Here is a 12,271-nt window from a genome sequence, read left to right as displayed (position 1 = left end):
CTTACTATCAGAAAAGCAGATTTCCAAATTAATAGGCACACAATATGTCATCTGCCTTTACAACTACAAAGTCAGAAGAAAGTTTCTGAAATGCACTTTCCCCCATTTTACTTCACATTTGTGTCTCTGATCATCCCAAAATGTACTTTCTGCAACAATTTTGAGCAAAAGCATGTCGCTATGACAATCATAATTTAAGTACGTCCTTCCACAGCTATTCTGTTTGAATTACCTTCAGACGGCGGGAAAGATGTTGTCATTCAAGAGATATCAATTACAAAATATATAAATCATGAGTTGTTCAGATGAGAGATTTGCAATTTATCAAGTGATTTGGTCGAGATCTCTCGTTTGGATTAACAATTGTAAGTTGTGAAGAACATGAAATTTACCATAAGTTTAGCAATGGTCCAGCATCAAAAGCAACATAATAGTCTCACTTCATAAAATTACCAGACCATGATAACATTGCTGATACACCTCTCATGTATGGAGTCAAAATCACGTAGAAGACACAGAATGATTAGCATATTTGATTAACTATGAAGCCTTAATTTTCAATTTCTCTATTCATACATTTTATCGGATCAAATCAGATCTTCTTCTTTCTTTTCTGAAAATCATTGCTATTAGATTAGTCTTTTCCAAGTGCCATTTTTTTTTTTAAAACTTGATACCCAGCTTTGGTTCCAAACCATCTGATAAAGGGAAGGAAAAAATGTATTGGTATGTATGTGTATGTGTATGTATGTATGTGTATGTGTATGTATATGTGTATGTGTGTGTGTAGTGGTGTTGGTTGGGGTGGGGCGATAAGGAGTGAGGTTGCCAGTTGACATCAGAGAAACGGGAGAATGTATATGTGTGCACGGCAAGATATTTCCGGAAACCCAACACTAGCTGTAGCAAGGAGTATAGTCACTGTGCGGGTCGGGTGGGGGGAGGGTGAGCGTCAGGAGTGCGTACTGGGAGCTATCGACGCGGCACAACGATTCCCTTCGGGTTGGAGCTGATCTGTCATCAGCCCAATGCCCCCTCGGAGTGCAGGGCGAGAGAGAAGGGAGACGGCGCCCCCAAGTGTGACGGTTTCCCCTCACAGGGATCCCCATCACTTGGTCCTGTGCTCGACAGAGCTGGGAGGAGAATCCAGGAGAATGTGGCCATGGTAACGCTGTGTTCACTACCACTACACCCAGGAAGAGGCATCAAGTTTTCTACCGCTTCTGTTTTCCCTTCCTCCAGGGCGATTATCCAGTTGCAAATTCTTCTCCCCTCCAACCAGAAATATGTGTCATGACACTGAACTTGCATAATTCTTTCCCAAATCACTATCATGTTGCTGATTTCACCACAGGAATGATATATACTGCTCTTTTGGGGCACATTCTTATTTCATCATTTGTTTGGGTTTCTCTCTCTTTTTTTGGGGGGGGGGAGGTGGGGAGAGGGGTGGCATTTCAGAACTATCATGGCTTGCTGAGCTACTATTTCCTTATATACAACTTTTTTTTTTTTTTCAATCAGTGGTACTCTGCCCATGGGACCCCAATGAATCAAAGCCACCAATTCTACACATGAGAGTCCCCTACACAACTCCTACCTATTAAAGTTGTAGCTTCATTTGTTCAAGGGTATCAAAACATAAACACATAAGAATTAATTAGCATTGATATCGAAGGATTCCAGTGATTGAGCACGATTTTGAACTTGTTCACAAGAAACGTTTCAGAATGGCGCCATATTGTGAGTGAATTATTGGCACATGTGTGAGCAGGATCTCATATCACTCCATACAGAAAGTTATGAATTAAATTTGGTTTATGTGTATGTGTGTACATGTGTACTATGAAGCAAAATGACAATGTGAATAAGTTAAAGCAAAATAATCGGTAAGAGGTAAATTTGGAGATAATTCTGATATGGAAAGACATAAACAAATTTGGATAAACATTGTCAAAATAAACCTACAAGACCTGAAAGTAATCAGGTACTTTACAATATGTTTGGTTGCTAAGTGACGAATCTTTTGGCTTTTTTCCTTCTAAGGATACTGGTTACAACAACACTTAATGCAAAACTTAACAAAGCTTACAAATACCATTGCAAGATGACAAGATACATACTAACACCGAGCACAGACAAATGTTGATTATCAAAGCAAAAAAACAGCCCGGAGGTTTAATTTACTTCATGTCCTGAAATAACCCATCGCATTGACCAGAGAATACAAACCAACTCTCACTGCACAGCCGATACCTGATCCCACTGCTGTAAAATCTAAACCCTTCAGAATCTCACTTCTTTCACTTTTTTCCCTCTTTCTTTCTCATGTCTTCTTCTTCCTATCCTCAAGCTCAATCAAACAAATCAAGATTTTCCCCCTTGCAACCAAAGCTTTACAGACAGAAATGAAGTGAAAATATCATTACAAGAGAAATGAAAATTGCCGTTATTTCAGTAAGTCACACTGCGGACTACATATACAATTTTTTTTTTTCTCTCGGATTGCAAAACTGCATTTCAAGATTTAAAGATTGCAGTGCAATCTCTGAGGTAATACAAATAGGACGCATCCTTTACACACAAAGGGAAAATTGGCCCAAGAGACAAAGCTTGACAAAATGTTGTTTTTAGCTTTCGACCACTCTACAGCAGAGCATCACATTATGTTTACACTCATTCTTCAGTATGTCTCCGTCTTTGTGTTTCTGTGTAAACTTCATTCTTGAATAAAAACACAATATGTTGAATTGCTAAATGAAGAAGCAACAAAGCACTTCTTCATGAAAATCTTGTATCATTTGACATTTTGAGATAAGATGGCTATTATGCCATCCTCACTGATGTAATCACACTAGTTTATACCCAGTCCCATATATCCAAATTTGTGTATCAACTCATTGAGCACAGTTGTTCAGTATTTCTGTCCTTTCATAAGCCATATTGCATACTAATTTGGGAGGCATTCTAAAATAGTAGCTTTGCAAATTTGAGGAAAGATATGTTCACAATGCATAATTGGCTTTAGAAAACAAAAGACAGCCATTTTGTGAAATTCATGAAAACAAACAAACATATCTGCACTGTTGCACTACATCCAGTATAAATGGGTACCTGGGAAGGTAAAAAAAAAAAAAAACTGTCTGTACAGTGATTTTAATTGGTCGCTTGAGATCCAAAAGAAGCACAGTCCATAGGGAGGTGAGATGGTGCTCATAACAGAGCTGAAATACAGGAGAACTCATGACCGGGGGGTGTGGTATTATTCCCTCCAATATACCCATACCTTCATCTGGTAGAAGAATAACTTGGCATGACGATTACAATCTGTGCGCCCTGGTGTGGACCTCAGCGCATAATTGGCGACAAAGACTGACTTCATATTTCCACTGTATTTGAATTATCACCAGACAGAGCAATTACGGTTTTGTCATTGCAGTCCTTTCATGTTGTTCGAATTCTTCCGGCTGACGGAGTCTGATCAAGCACAGAGGAATTTTTGGTAATGATCTAATGTAATTGTTGCACAGCAGGGGAAGATTCTAAAGAATGAATCTTTACCTTTTGATTGAAATCTGTGAAGGTACGTCAGTCAGTCAGTCAAATCAGGGACGTCTGAATTACTCTCCAAGAATTTTCCACTGTGTGCTCTTTCCAAGTATCAATATGACAGTCACTCTCCTGTAGTCACTGCAAGAAATAATAGAAGAAAATATGATAGAGGGAGGGAGGATGGTTGGGAAAAAGATAGTGGTTTGTTGGACATGAATAGATGAAGCCCTCATTACCATCATGTTGGCCAGTTGCAAGAAGGAGAAAAATCCAAAGAAAGAAAGGGAGAGAGAGGAAAGTTAAGTTGAAGTACAAACAGGACATTAATTTCATTACCACATTTGAGACATCTTCGCCCTTGGTTTTTAATTGCTGTGAGGATATTTTCCTTCCTCTCCTACAGATTGGTGGGCAAGTGGGAATTACATTTGGCTACATGGTAGAGTGGAGACGGGAGTAACCAAAGAGGAGGAAGGAGAAACCATGGCGACGATGGATGAGTAAAAGTGCATAATGCCCTCACATCCACCATTTTACACATCATCTTCAGAGCAATTTTTTTCCCCTCCCCCTTCCTTCCTCTGCTTTACATCGTAGGCACGTTAATGAACGGCATTTATGCAGCGATGCCGCGCCACCGAGGTGGTAGTGTAAACACCCCGATGGGTGATAACTCTCGACCAGATGCGTGTAGCCAAGTTACCGCCTTCATTAACTTGAAACATTACAAAAAAACCCAAATTGGCAAATCACATTACAGGGGAGCCCGCACTGGCTGACAACCAGGTCGTGCGAGTATGATGGTGGTCGGCTACGGCTGGAGTTTGAGGTGATATGACGTAGGACTCAAATGGGGGCAGGGGGAAGGAGGGGGCAGGGAGAAAAGGGGGAGGGGGTACAAAGTGGATGAGGGATGCACTGGGCTTCCAGGCAGGAGATGGTGAGGGTGGGGAGGGGGCCGTGCAGCACGAGTTGACTCAAGGCAGATGTTTTTCAAAACATGTAGCAGATATAGTAAACTCACATTTTTTCTCTCTTGGAATGGACAAGTAAACAACAGACCTACATTTTGCTTCTAGATATTCTCTCCACTGACAGCATTTCCTAAAAAAATCTGATTGATCAACGTACCATCATTCCGACAGCATCTCAACGTTCAATAAGTGTGAGAAAACTGCAGCTTACGTTTTCCTTCACATTTTTTCTCCCATGAAATGTAGCAACATGTATTTTAGGGCACATATCAAAACATCCCTCGGTCCTTCATAAGCTGTTCAATCTCACTCGAACAACTGTGATTTGGCACTGTAAGTCAGCAGGTAATAGAGGGAGCTATATATGCTAAGGAAACACTGAGACCACTATTCAAGTTGCACTGCTCAGTGCCATATCTTATCAATTCTTAGAATAACCTTAATTTTCTGTGCAAACTTGTATCCTAATCCTACTTTCCTACTATTTACAGCTTACCTCACACTGATCTAAATCGCCATTCATTTATTTCACCTATTTACATCCCTATGATTACCCAAAATATTCACATACTATCATACCCATCTATGCAAATCTTAAAACCATTGTGTATGTTCTACATAGGGAATTCACTCATCAAATCCTAGAAATATGGCCCAAATTTCAACATTTAAGTTGAGATGCCTACTACAGAAGTCAAAATGAATAATCATGAAATTTAAAAATCCAAGTTGTTCCTCATCTTATGAAGATGAGGGTTCTAAAGCATAATGCACTTTTTATGGCTGTCTGCTTGTCTTTGTTTCTCTGTCTATCTAGTTATCTACTTGTCTCTTATAAAAATTATTATTCTATAGATTTGTTATACAGAATGTACATGCCACACACGCAATTTGCATCTGTTCAGGTACTAAATGCTTTTTGATGACAGGGAGTTAATGACAGGCATTTATATTTGATAGGAATTTGTCTATACCAACATTAATCTTAGATATAGTTTTCTATACTGGTACTATAGAAGAACAATACTATCATAGAACAACAGCAAGTGTCATAGATGTATGTTACAACACTATAATAATTCCACTTAGACAACTGTCTGTACAAACTGTCATATCAAGCACTACACTAGACCTACTGGCACATGCTCACTGACATCCCTGGCTTCTCTTTCCGCTTCAAAATATTTATACAAAGGACTGAATGCATAAAATGTCCTGAAAATACCAGAAAGATCGTGTATCAGCTGCACCTTTTCCTTTATAGCTCATAAGTGATACTATCTATAGATAATGCCTTTCAGAGAATAGCAGGGAATATGATAATCATCTATTCTAAGATCCCTGTTGTCCTCTGCCAAAAAAAAAAAAAAAAATACTGTGCTCTTGGCATCCATCAAGATCAGAGTGGTTACCTATCATGAGATTATGATCTGACGAGACTTGATTCGACAGGAGGACTTGCGCAAACAGACCTTAACGACTCAACTCAGATGTGTGACCCTACATCAATCAAACAACTCTTCTATGTCCGCATGAACTAATTCATATTCCTCCATGCCTACGAATTATGAAGGAGAGGGGAAAAAATCCAGAGGAAAAGACAAGACTGTCGAAGTATGAAGTTATTGCAGCCTAAATGCATTGAGCAACACCGGTATGAGACAGAGAGATAGGGACGAGTAGAAACGGGCATCCTGGCTTCTAGCTGCTTTAGGCCATCACCAGCTATATGGACAGATTCAAGTAATCACGTTAACGGGAAAGCAAAGTACACCGGACTGTGTGACTGTGAATAATCGTATCAGGCGTTCATCCGCAAATTTGATCAGGGAAGTTCGCCCGAGTTAAACCCTTTCTACCTCTCCCCTTTTCACCCTCTCTTCGTTGCTGTTTTTGTCCTTTTTAACACTCATCTCATTCAAAACCTCATAGTTATTCAGAAGTGATGATATCAAATCGGAAGGCGAAGACTCAGAAACAAGATGGAGATTCTCATTAGTAATGCATGTGTGTACTCTACGCAGTGTTTTTGTCAAATCTAGCATTAAGCGCCAGATCTGCGTTGCTTGTTGCTAAATAATGTAAGGCTGCTGGTTCACAGTGTCACACACAGTGATTGACAGATAAGCGCGAACCAGTGGCGGAGGGGAGCGAGAGAGAGGGAGAGGGGTAGTGAGATTGAGTCAGGGAGAAGAGACTGGTAGATTAACCCTCCACAGGGCAGGCAGGGAGATGGGGGAAGATGCCAGGGACTGCTGGCTAGATTACACTTCTTACACATCCCAAGGATAAGATGTAGCAGCGGGCGATCAGTGACGGGTACATCCAGTCATGAATGTGGGGAAAAGGAGGGCTGGGAAGGTGTGGGTGAGAAGATGGGGTCTGGATGAGAAGCATTCCGATCTTTGGTTCCATGTGGGGTGAACGTATCAGGCAAAGGTGAGAGTCAAAACAAGAGGAAGGTTGGGAAGACCAACATGTGGACTTGTTTGGGTGCTTAAAATAAATCACATTCACAGAAAGCTGGTGAAACAACTGCCCTCTTTTGGATTGAAATTATATAATGATGTAAGAAGTATTAGGAGATTAATCTTATTTTATACACGGCAGCAACTGGAACAAACATTGTGAAAGACTTAGAATGAAAGAAAGATTATGAAAAAGAAGTACTAAGATGAAAAGATACATAAGCATGAGATGATACTAATAAAAGTACATGCTAAATTGGTGGATGGAAGGAAAAAAGCAACAAAGTAAAGACCCATTTAAAGTGTGCAATAATGATAAGTGAGCATTACAAATTAAGTAAGTAGCTCATGGGAGAAACATCTTTTAAATACTCATAGGAAGACAACAGGAAAGCATGTTTCTTGAGAAAAGGGTGGATTTATAACTCAAGAAAGTGGGCAGTGACTTGAAGTGAAGTGGAAATAGAAGGAAACAGTCTAATGAGAATGTATGCAGCAAAGAAGAAATCGGTGTCTGGAGAATAAACATGTTCGGACAGTTACATGCATTGAGTAATTATCAAATAATCAAGCAAATTATGGAGCACATAAGTAGGATGACAAGCAGTCAGTCAATCAGGCAGAAACTACAATACTTCGGAGAGTGTGAGACAATATGGCGCGAAATGAAACTTAAGTGCTAAGAGTGATGAATTAAAGTGAACGAATGGATAAGAAAGAAATCTGAGAGTGCTACGGGCTAAATGAATGCATAAATGAAGGAGTGACATTTGGGACTGGGATTCAAGCAAGGGTGCAAAACCAACTCCTCACTGCTCGCCTCATCAGATTGATGTAAAAATCAATACCAGCTTGGCTGCTACCACGCATAATTGCTTGTCGCTCTAATTATTCAATAGGTCTCTCTTTCCATCTCTCCCTCTCTTCCCTTCCCTCCTTAATTCTCTCTTTCTCTATCTCTCGGTACCTCCACCATCAAATCTCCTCCATTTCTTTGCACACCAGTCACATGATCAAAGGCACTGCCTTAGACGTCCTCTAACTGTATTAGTGCTCCAATGTAATTAGTGCAGAGGCTACATACACTTCCACACCCGCACCAAGTAAGAAGCGCTGGCTAGGTCGGTTGAGGTGAGAAATGGCGGCCATCTTGCTTTACTTTCTGGTCATAATCATGGTCTCGCGCAGCTCATAACCTAATGAGCTGAGGGGCTCGCAGGAAATCAAAACAATACCAATGCCAGATTTTTTTGTCTTTCTTTCCCGTGTCTCCACCAATCACTGCCGTGTCGACTAAATCAATATGATTGGAGTGGAAAAAGTGCAAGTTACATGAGCGGGAAGGTAATAAAGAAGCAGGCGAACTCTGTGATTTTCCTCTTCTTTTTGTATCCAGGCGACCACTGTGCAAATACTTCAAGAAAATTTTCAGCTTGCGCTCCGCCATAGAAGTAGCAATATGAGAGCAATCAGTGTGTGCGTGTACGTGTGTTCATGTGTGTCTGTCTGTGTGTGTGTGTGTATGTGCGGGAGAGGGATGGTAAGAACAAAATGAAAGGAAGCAGAATTTAATCTGCACCGACAAACACAGCGGGAGGAGAGCCATAGACATTTCTGACATCATCGGGTGAGATGTGGCACAGCTCACTGAGCCAGCTTTTTTGAAATCTAATACTCAATTAACTGCATCCAGTTCATTTGCATATCTATTCCTTCCCAGTCTTGGCCTGACCTCGTTTCCCAAGTTGCAGGATAAGTCCCTCACAAAGGGAAACTGAGCTGGCAAGCACACACACACACACACACATACACACACACAGAGCTAGCAAACTACATTTCATTTCAATCAATCTATACCTCGACCTCTTTTTTCTTTTCTTTTTTCTTCTTATATTCTCCGCTCTCCACCTATACCTCTTCCTTTTTACTTTTTTCCCCCACTCTTTGGTGATCTCTGGCAAATCCCCCGACTATTAAAATCTATTTCTACACCTGCCTAGTGCATGAAAGAAATAAGAGAAGGGGAGAAAGAAATGTCGTTACAATGGCGCTATTTATTCAAAGGTGCATCCACAAGTTGGAGGTTGGATTCTTGTCGGAGATCTTTCATAGCCAGGAGGCATCAAACGTCATTAATATTTCACAGAATGCTAACCCATATGACAAAAAAAGAGAGGGATAGATACTATATGGATGTCTATCCCCACAGCATGGCTTTAAGACCATGAACTCGTGATACATATGATGCTACACAAACATTTGAATATCTTTGCCTCTATCAGATACAGCTTTCTCTTATCCCTGTCTTACTGTGTAGCGTACCTGACAATAAGCTTGTGTGGTATTAGAGGGACATGTGCAGTACGAAGAACAAAATCCCATCTTTCATAATTCCTCATAAAGACAGGTTTAGGGTATAAAGTGCAGTCCCCTCTCCTCCCATAGCTTTATCAAATTTATCAAGTGATAACATCCTAACCCCATCCCAGCCACTGATGAGAGAAGCAAGCAAAGTCAGGACTAGTTGGAGAAAGGTGTGAAGCAGCAAACATGGTCTCAGGAAGCCCATCCCTGGCGGAAGGTGATGGAGAAATGAAGAGTTAGTCTTTTTCAAGGTGCTATATTATGATTTCCATCAACAAAATGTTGATCCCATTTGAGAGAATCGGGACAGTATAACCCCCCTCTGTCTAAAAAGTCTCTAAGAGCAAGGCAAAGCCAGGTCGGGTATTTCAAAACCCACTTCTGGATGCGAGTCCCAACAGTTTGGAAAGGAAGACGAGGAGAGAGATGAGGGCAAGGTGTTGGTGGGTCATTAAATCTTGAACTCCAAGGAGAGTTGGAGGAGTTACCATGGACACAGGAGCATTCACATTTACCACAGATGAATAAGTGACACATCACAATGCACAGTATGAATCAACGCTATCTGCGTAACAAGCCGTGCTGGATGAAATTCTTCGCCGCAAGTTCCCTAATAGTCTCACTACTTAACCCATTCCTTACGAAATCATCAAACTCCCGAAGAACTTTATGTATGCCCAGCCAGGTTCCGTTAGGCAAGGGTCAACGGTCAACTGTTCCTTTTGACATAAATTCATGTATAAATATATCACTTGTGAAATGCCCACTTGGATTTGATAGTATTAAAAAGGCAGAAACACACGATAATTACTTTGATATTCAGCACTTGGTCTAATAGCAGTCTTAAATATGTGTGTTGACAAGATGAACATACATACAGCATCATTACTGTCCTTACAGAATGAAAGTTGCCTTGTTTATTTCAAGCTTTATCACATAATGTGGACAAACTTTTCTGATAACCTCTGACACTAGCCAGTCATTCATCTTATGACACCAAAGAAGATAAGAATGCAGAGCTGGTCATGGTAACACTATGAAAAAGACAACAAACAAAATAGCAGCCATGTTGATCAACTGGTAGATTGTGTTCATCACACATGCTTCAACAAATGGCAGAATAGGAGACGGAGGTGGGGTAAGCTATAAACCTGGCAAGGAGGTTTAATGAACAGTGGAAAAGAAAAACACAGCACAAAATACAGATAGCTCTGCACACAAAATAGACAATAAGAACTTGCCCTGGTTGAGTTGAATGGGGGGGGGGGGGAGGTGATGATTACAGAGAGAAAAAGAGTGAGAGAGGGAGAAAATGACAATTATTTTAAGCTTTCCTATAGCCATAAGCCCTCTGAGCTTACAGCAGTGCTCTGCTCACTCGGTTTGCCCGGGAGCAATTGTAATTCATGCTTTAAAGATTCTGGGTCACCCAACGAACATTTTGGTTACCTTTTTTTTTTTCCACTTTTCTCTCTCATTTGTCTCCCCTATTCAGCCCTATTTGTCTCAAGTGAGCGTTTCTTGGGCGGAAAAAGTGCTGAGGTGGGTCAAATTGGTATCAATTATCAGCCAAATGTGTTCAGCGGGTGATTGGCGGATTAAGATACATATCTGTCCCTCCAACTTTGGTCTCTCTGTTCTAGTTTGGTGCAAAGTGCAGCGCGGGGCACCGTCTTACTCTCATCCAACTCTGGCTTCATCATAGGTATTCAACTAAATTGGGTCATCTCTTATGGGCATAGGTATCAGTGATGCAAAACATTCTGGCAGAACCAAGAAAGTATAATGACATTACATCAGAGTAAGAATAATGACGCATTTTGAGCAAAGAGTGCAATAATACTGTACTATAAAAGTGAACAATATATAAAAACAAAGCAAATACGTTCGTCATTTACAGACACAATGTACTTGAAACTTACATTCAATTACAAATGAGAGCTGTTTTGCTCGTCACTCCCTTCACTTGGTAGAAATTGTTATTTGAATATTGTCAATTTTGGTTTTCCTTATCAAGTGCAAAATTTGTACAAAGTTGACAAAAATATGGTACTACACCTCTCTCTTAATGTGTACATACATATATTTGTTGCATGTATGTATGTATGTATGTACATATGTATATATTTCATTTTCTTCACTTCCTTCATTCATGAAAAAAAAAAGTTGCATAAACACTTATGACTGCAAAAATAAAAACAAAAATGGCACTAAATATTGATACAACACAAAACAGTATTAATTACACAATAAGACTGCCGGCAATAAAATAATGAAAAATGGACTGAAAATATAAGAAAGCCTAAATATGGTTTGCAGAGCTGTACATACCCAGTGTGTAAAACCAAGATGGTCTAAAGAGAGATTATTGGAACCAGCAGAAATAATGAAAGAGTCATAAAAAATATCACATATGAGAGTTAAGAGTAAGTACTTTCAGATCTGTGTAGAAGATGTATTGTATGTACGTGATAATATACCGGCTTTGTGTGAGTGTGTATGTTTTGCATATAATCCTGTACTTGAGTTTATGTATGTAGATTTATACATTTGAAACTAATAATACAGATTTTCTCTTTAACTCTGGTTGCACTAAATCTTCCACAAGAAGTCATTGTGGTTTTTCTTTCAATTGCCTTTTCCCCTCACTGTACCTCTGCTGACAGTGGGGTCATCAAGGTAAATACTAAATTTGAAGTTAAAGATAGATCTGTCAAACCACACTCTTTGTATCTGCACACCATTAGCAATGCCAACAATTACAAGGTTTCCCCCCCCCCCTTTTTTTTTGTTGTTGCCATGATGGTAGCTGAAACCAATTATTAAAGTTGTCACAGAAAAACTAGTAGCAAACAAATTCTTCACAAAGAAAAATCCTCATGATGAAGAATTAAATTTTCTCAGAGAAATTAT

The 12,271-nt window shown here is 39.9% G+C and overlaps 1 protein-coding gene across 2 annotated transcripts in view; it reads right to left on the bottom strand.

Moving 5' to 3' along the window:
* LOC140233059 (zinc finger homeobox protein 3-like) overlaps positions 1 to 12,271 on the bottom strand; it is a 162,479-nt gene that overhangs the window by 103,600 nt on the left and 46,608 nt on the right. For both annotated transcript variants that reach the window (XM_072313172.1, XM_072313177.1), the window contains exon 3: positions 3,562 to 3,690. The gene's annotated coding sequence lies outside the window, so the exon portion shown is untranslated. The remainder of the gene's footprint in view (positions 1 to 3,561; positions 3,691 to 12,271) is intronic.

Source organism: Diadema setosum, chromosome 9 (assembly GCF_964275005.1).
Source record: "Diadema setosum chromosome 9, eeDiaSeto1, whole genome shotgun sequence".
In the NCBI taxonomy this organism is placed as follows: Eukaryota; Metazoa; Echinodermata; class Echinoidea; order Diadematoida; family Diadematidae; genus Diadema; species Diadema setosum.
The sequence above is the reverse complement of the archived record's forward strand: the minus strand, read 5'-3'. Positions and strand labels throughout refer to the sequence as shown.